We start from the raw sequence: 8,173 nt of genomic DNA, 5'->3' as shown, positions 1-8,173 counted from the left end.
CTCTGATGGTATGGGGTTGCATTAGTGCGTGTGGCATGGGCAGCTTACACATCTGGAAAGACACCATCAATGCTGAAAGGTATATCCAGGTTCTAGAGCAACATATGCTCCCATCCAGATGATGTCTCTTTCAGGGAAGACCTTGCATTTTCCAACATGACAATGCCAAACCACATACTGCATCAATTACAGCATCATGGCTGCATAGAAGAAGGGTCTGGGTACTGAACTGGCCAGCCTGCAGTCCAGATCTTTCACCCATAGAAAACATTTGGTGCATCATAAAACGGAAGATACGACAAAAAAGACCTAAGACAGTTGAGCAACTAGAATCCTACATTAGACAAGAATGGGTTAACATTCCTATCCCTAAACTTGAGCAACTTGTCTCCTCAGTCCCCAGACGTTTACAGACTGTTGTAAAGAGAAAAGGGGATGTCTCACAGTGGTAAACATGGCCTTGTCCCAACTTTTTTGAGATGTGTTGTTGTCATAAAATTTAAAATCACCTAATTTTTCTTTTTAAATGATACATTTTCTCAGTTTAAGCATTTGACATGTCATCTATGTTCTATTCTAGGGTGTATGGGGTGTCCAGGAAGAGGTAGTACCTTTAGCAGGAGGGCTCGCCATGTCCTTGTCAGGACAGCTTTTCTGTTACTGGTCCTCACCTGACACTCAGCTCTCACCTGTGGCTCCACGTAGTTGTTGCATGCAACAGTGGCCACACCCTGGGCACTGACCTTGGCGGGCTTGCTTAACCAGGTGAGGGTAGCTGATGGGTTCCAAACCCTCGGTGAATTAGAATTGGGTGGTGTCAGCCCCACTGCATGCGGAGACTGACTCCCGGCAGAACGAACGGAGGAGATCTCCTGTAGATCCAACGGTTGTGAAGGCGGTGGCAGCAAGCGTTGTGGAATGCCTAGAGCATGGATGTGGCACCTAAAGAAGTCCTGGTCATCCACTGCAGCCAAGGAGGCCCCCAGTTGTAACATTTCCTTGTGCCACTGGACCTTGGCTTCTGCGGCTGAGAGGGTGGGGTTGTTCCCGTACAACAGCTTCCCCACCAAAATCCAACTCACGCACAGGTTATGTGCAGATCCCCCTTCCTTTCCCCAATTCCTTCCTCTCAACTTCTCCTCGTCTGAAAGTCCTGTGGCGACGGGAGTGGGGTGAAGTGACAGGTAGCAGTTACTACTGGCAGTCATAGCCTCAAACCTGCACGTAGGCGGCCTGGGACAGATGGACGTCCTTCATTGTACCTGGGGCAGCAGTGGAGTTTGGCAGCATCCCTGGTGACTGAGCAGCCCTTTTAAGGACAGCACTGCTCACCCTAGTAAGGGAGGGGCCTAGAAAAGGTGGCCTAAACATTGCCTGCCCTAATTCACTAACTGGCCAGCATGCCGCAGCTGGCAGTTAACCCTCTTAGTGGTTGAAAAGAAAAAACAAAGAAAATTATCCTTGGCACTTGGAACGTGTGCACCCTGCTAGACAGAGATAATACAGCAAGGCCTCACAGAAGAACTGCCCTGGTAGCTAGAGAATTGGCATGATACAGGATCGACATCGCCACACTCAGTGAAACCCGCTTTGCTGAAGAAGGAGCAATCTGTGAACCAGATGGGGGCTATACCTTCTTCTGGAAAGGAAAGGCAGAAACTGAAGACAGACAACCATGGAGTTGGATTTGCTATCCGTAACACCTTGCTACGCCAACTCCCTGATCTCCCCACTGGCATCAATGAACGGCTGATGAAAATCCGCTTCCCTGTCAGTCGCTCAAGGCACGTTACCATCATTAGTGCCTATGCCCCCACACTCACATGCAGTGATGAGGACAAGGAGAATTTCTATGAAGCCTTGGACTCCCTCTTGAAGTCAACTCCAGAAAGCGACAAGCTAGTAGTCCTAGGGGACTTCAATGCAAGAGTTGGGACGGATCACCAGAGCTGGGAAGGAGTTTTAGGCCCCCAGGGAGTCAGCAAGATGAACAGCAATGGGCTGCTAATCCTGACTATGTGTGCTGAGAATGGTCTCACCATCACCAACACCCTCTTTAGACTGGCCAACAAGTACAAGACCACATGGATACATCCAAGGTCCAGACAATGGCATCTCATAGACTATGTCATTGTCTGGCGGCAGGATGCACGGGACGTGATGATCACAAGAGCCATGTGAGGAGCGGAGTGTTGGACTGACCATAGGCTGGTGAGGGCGATACTCAACCTTCACATAGCTATGGTTCATCGCAAGAAGCCCAAAACTGCTCGCCCAAAATTCAACCTCATAAAGCTACTGAACCCTTCCACAAGAGAGAAATTTCAATCCCACCTAGACGACGCTCTGACTGCTCAAGGACTGTTGACTGGCGACCCAACAGAACAATGGAACCAGTTCAAGCACACGGTGACAGTCAGCCAAAGCCACTCTAGGCCTGCAGAGGCATGTCCATCAGGACTGGTTTGATGAGAACAATGCTGAAATCAACAAACTCTTAGAGGAGAAGCACAATGCCTACATCATCTGGCAGAATGACCCAGCTTCCATCTCCAAGAAAGAAAGCTTCAAGCACCTCCAAAGCAAAACCCAGAGAGAACTGCATGCAATGCAAGACAGCTGGTGGGACAGAAAAGCTGAAAAGGTTCAACTCTACGCTGACCTGAATTACTCCAAGGAGTTTTACAGCGAGCTCAAGGATGTGTATGGACCACAGAGACCCAGCACAACCCCACTACTGTCGGCAGATGGTCAGACCTTGCTGAAAGATAAGGACAGCCTCACACAATGCTGGAGGGAACATTTCTCCACCCTCCTCAACAAGGCAAGGCAAGGCAAGTTTATTTATATAGCACATTTCATACACAGTGGCAGTTCAATGTGCTTTACAGAAGTAAAAGCAGAACAGTAAACAATAGAAAATAAAATTACATAAAATAATTGGGGAAGAAAAATAATAAGAATTAAACAATAGTAGAAATAAAATAATAAAATGAAATAAAAGTTCAAAAAAGGAATCAGCCTCGAGATTAATTATTATTATTGTTTTAACTCATAAAGCACGCTCTTCCCGTGGCTCTTCCACGAGGATCACCAAAAATCGTCCCGCAGAGAAAATCTATGAGGATCACCAAATAAAATCGTCCCACAGACAAAATCTATGAGGATCACCAAAAATTGTCCCGCAGACAAAATCTATGAGGATCACATAAAGCGCGCTCTTCCCATGGCTCTTCCACGAGGATCACCAAAAATCGTCCCACAGACACAATCTACGAGGATCACCAAATAAAATTGTCCCGCAGACAAAATCTATGAGGATCACCAAAAATCGTCCTGCAGATAAAATCTACGAGGATCACAGTAACAAAGAATTAAAGTAAAAGTAAAATCATTAAAATCCAAGATTAAAAAGAAATTAAAATAAAGAAAGTAAAATCATTAAAATCAAAATTAAAATAAATTATGTTAAAGGAAATTAATTACTTAGGTAAAACAGACCATCTACAGTTGACCCTACAGCTTTGAACGTAATCCCAGAGAAGCCAGCACTTGAGGAACTTGACCTGCCACCCACCTTTGAAGAAGTCACCACCGCAGTGAAGCAGATGAACTCTGGTAAGGCGCCAGGCAGGGACGGCATCCCAGTCGAGATATACAAGGCAGCCGGCCCATTGGCCCTGGACACACTCCACAAGATACTTTACAGCATTTGGGAAGAAGAATCCATGCCACAGGACTTTTGAGATGCCATTGTTCTCTATTCAAGAACAAGGGCAGCAAATCTGACTGTGGCAATTATCGTGGCATCTCCCTCCTCTCTATCGCTGGCAAGATACTCACCAGGGTCATCCTGAACCGCCTTGTCAGCGCCGTCTCAGAACCGTCACTGCCAGAGTCCCAGTGTGGCTTCAGACGAGGCCGCAGCACCATCGACATGATCTTCTCGGTGAGACAGGTCCAGGAAAAGTTCATCGAGCAGCGGATGGATCTTTATGCAGTTTTCATAGACCTTACGAAGGCCTTTGATACAGTGAAGAGAGAAGCGCTGTGGGTCATCCTCACCAAGCTTGGCTGCCCGAGGAAATTCACCACCATCATCCGCCTCTTCCACGACGACATGGTTGGCACTGTACTTGCTGGGGGTGACATTTCTGCTCCCTTTGAGATTTGAAATGGTGTCAAACAGGGCTGTGTCCTCGCCCCGGTCCTGTTTAACCTGTTCTTCACATGCGTGCTGAACCATGCCCTCAGAGATCTCGACAGAGGCATCTACATTAAGTACAGGTTAGACGGCTCTCTGTTTGACCTGCGCCGGCTGAATGCTAAGACCCGAACAATGGTGAGACTTGTGACAGATGCATTGTTTGCCAACGACTGTGCACTGATGGCACACACAGAAGCGGACCTCCAGTTCATCGTCAGCAAGTTTGCAGAAGCCTCCCAACTCTTCGGCCTGACAATCAGCCTAGGAAAAACAGAAGTCCTCTTCCAACCATCCCCAGGCCCTGCTGTGCACCCTCCCCCCACCATCTCTATTGGAGGTACTGCACTGTAGAATGTTGAGAACTTCAAATACCTCGGGAGCATCATATCCAGTGACGGCTCCCTCGACAAGGAAATCTCTGCCAGGATCAGCAAAGCCAGTCAGGCTCTTGGTCGCCTTCGATCTCATGTGATGAGTCACAAAAGCATCAGGCTCGAGACAAAAATCAAAGTGTACAAAGTTGTCATGATCACAAGTCTCCTCTACGGCTGTGAGACCTGGACGCTGTACAGGAAACAAATCAAACAGCTTGAACGTTTTCACATGAGATCCCTATGGTCAATCATGGGCATCAAGTGGCAAGACCGAGTGACGAACCTCGAAGTCCTGGACACAGCAGACCTAGTTAGCATAGAAGCTATGGTCTTGAAGGCTCAACTCCGCTGGACTGGTCACGTCATTCGCATGGAGCCTTACAGACTGCCTCGCCACCTACTCTATGGAGAGCTGAGGCAGGGCCACAGACCCAGGGGCCAACCGAGAAAACAGTACAAAGACTGCATTAAAGACAGCCTGAAACATGTCGGCATCCCTGCAAAAGACCTTGAGGCTTGTGCACAAGACAGACCAGCATGGCATAGTCAAATCCGGCAGGCCCAGGACAACTTTGAAAGCAGTTGCCGTGACCACATCACCCAAGCAAGAGAAAGAAGAAATGCCTCAACATCCTCCCTTCCTGCAGCAGCCACGTTTCAATGCCCTTACTGCCCACGAGTGTGTGCCTCCAGAATTGGTCTCTTCAGCCACACCCGTGCCCACAAAAGGAGGCCCACTGCACATTGACATTGTCGGATCGACAGTCTACCAAAGAGTATGTTCTATTCTGAATAAAATATGGAATTTTGAAACTTCCACATCATTGCATTCTGTTTTTACTTACAATTTGTACTTTGTCCCAACTTTTTTGGAATCAGGGTTGTAAAGGAAAAATTAGGGTACATCCTGTCTCCTATTTTGGTCTGGTCACAGCACCTTATCAACGTCAAAGCAACGTTCTCTCTAGCTTGACAGCAGGGAAGTACCATCTGGAGTACGTATCCAGCCCTGGCATGCTCCTGCATCAATTTCTCCACAAGCTTTTTCCATCACCTGGTGAAGGGACATGCATTGGTGGGATTGCTGATTATAAACCATCCATCATCAAAAATAACTCTTCAGTTGGATTGAGGAATGAAGAGTGGCAGGTGAAGTACCAAAAATCATGGGTGGTCAGTGAACCAATTCCATACCAGAGCAGCCCAGTGGAAACTTACGTTGTCATTGGGAATTTTGTGTTGTGTTGTGTGGTACACTCACTGGTCACTTTAATAGGAACTTGTTCTTGATTCTAAGATTCCTCTTTTTGGCTGGCAGGAGTGACACCCAATGTGGTCTTTTGCTGTTGCAAAAGATGCTTTTCTGCTCACCATAGTTGTAAAGAGTTACTATATCCTTCCTGGCAGCTCAAACCAATCTGGCCATTTTCCTCTGACCTCGCTTATCAACAAGGCACTTCCACCCACAGAACTGTCGCTCACTCATTGTTTTTTGTTTTTCGCACCATTCTGTGTAAACTCTAGAGACTGTGGTGTGTGAAAACATCAGGAGGGCATCAGTTTCTTAAATACTCAAACCAGTCCATTTGGCACCAACACCCATGCCACACTGAAAATCACAGACATCACAATTTTTCCCATTCTGATGTTTGAAGTGAATATTAACTGAATCTCTTGATTTGTATCTGCATGATTTTATGCATTGTGCTGCTGTCAAGGGAATGGCTGATTAGATAACTGCCTAAAACAGTAGGTGTATGGTGTACTTAATAAAGTGGATGGTGAGTGTACAGTGTATAGGGTATTAAGGGAGGTGATGATGTGGAACCAAGAGTTGCATGGCTAATGGCTGAACATGTTGTGATGTTGCCCCCATGTTGCCCAGGGACATTGATGATGGCATGGTGTCCTATAGTGTCTTATTTTGTCAAGGTTAAAGCCAGTTTTATCAAATAACAAGAAGAAGAAGAAGAAGAAGTAGCCTTTATTTGTCACATGTACACTCAAGCACAGACTTAAGCACACAGTGAAATTCCTCCTCTGCATTTAACCCATCTGAATCAATGAACACACACATGCACACACAAGTAAGCACACACACATACCCAGAGCAGTTGGCAGCTATGTTACAGCACCCAGGGAGCAGTTGGGGGTTAGGTGCCTTGCTCAAGGGCACTTCAGCCCAAGGCCACCCCATGTTAACCTAACTGCATGTCTTTGAACTGTGAGGGAAGCTGGAGCACACAGGGAAAACATTGCAAACTCTACACAGAAAGGCCCCCATCAGCTGCTGGGCTCAAACCCAGAACCTTCTTGCTATGAAGTGACAGTGCTAACTACTACACCACCGTTCCACCCGACAAACTTGTGGTTCACTGCAGCAACATCTAGCTCAATTAAAACGTTATGTCAGTGCTTATGTACCGTTGTATTTGTCACAGAGGTATGCTATTGTCTGCGCTGACCATGTTTACGATGTACTCTACCTGCTCTGGGGTGAACAGCCATCTTCTTCCTCCAGCAGGGAGTTATCTAGTAAATCTGCAAAAAACATGATGTGAATGGTTTTTCAGTATGAAGTGAAAACAGGTCTGGCTTCATGGAGGCTGGCCCACCCATGCAAGAGAGAGAGAGAATTTATATATAAGAAAAAAAATATATAAAACACAGAAGGACTTCTGATTGAAGCATCGTGTTTCTTCTGAATATATATTTATATACTTTTCCCTCCACAAAATTTCCCTGACCCACCTTATTACAAAGAGCTGGAGTCAGACCTGAGTGAAAGGTTACTGTAAGCTATTGTAACTACTGATATATAATGGTACGATGCTCTAGTAGTACAACCCCGATTCCAAAAAAGTTGGGACAAAGTACAAATTGTAAATAAAAATGGAATGCAATAATTTACAAATATCAAAAACTGATATTGTATTCACAATAGAACATAGACAACATATCAAATGTCGAAAGTGAGACATTTTGAAATTTCTTGCCAAATATTAGCTCATTTGAAATTTCATGACAGCAACACATTTCAAAAAAGTTGGGACAGGGGCAATAAGAGGGTGGAAAAGTTAAAGGTACAAAAAAGGAACAGCTGGAGGACCAAATTGCAACTCATTAGGTCAATTGGCAATAGGTCATTAACATGACTGGGTACAAAAAGAGCATTTTGGAGTAGCAGTGGCTCTCAGAAGTACAACCCCGATTCCAAAAAAGTTGGGACAAAGTACAAATTGTAAATAAAAACGGAATGCAATGATATGGAAGCTTCAAAATTCCATATTTTATTCAGAATAGAACATAGATGACATATCAAACGTTTAAACTGAGAAAATGTATAATTTAAAGAGAAAAATTAGGTGATTTTAAATTTCATGACAACAACACATCTCAAAAAAGTTGGGACAAGGCCATGTTTACCACTGTGAGACATCCCCTTTTCTCTTTACAACAGTCTGTAAACGTCTGGGGACTGAGGAGACAAGTTGCTCAAATTTAGGGATAGGAATGTTAACCCATTCTTGTCTAATGTAGGATTCTAGTTGCTCAACTGTCTTAGGTCTTTTTTGTCGTATCTTCCGTTTTA

The sequence above is a fragment of the Neoarius graeffei genome, chromosome 7 (assembly GCF_027579695.1).
Source record: "Neoarius graeffei isolate fNeoGra1 chromosome 7, fNeoGra1.pri, whole genome shotgun sequence".
Lineage (NCBI taxonomy): Eukaryota > Metazoa > Chordata > Actinopteri > Siluriformes > Ariidae > Neoarius > Neoarius graeffei.
Note: the sequence above shows the minus strand (reverse complement) of the source record.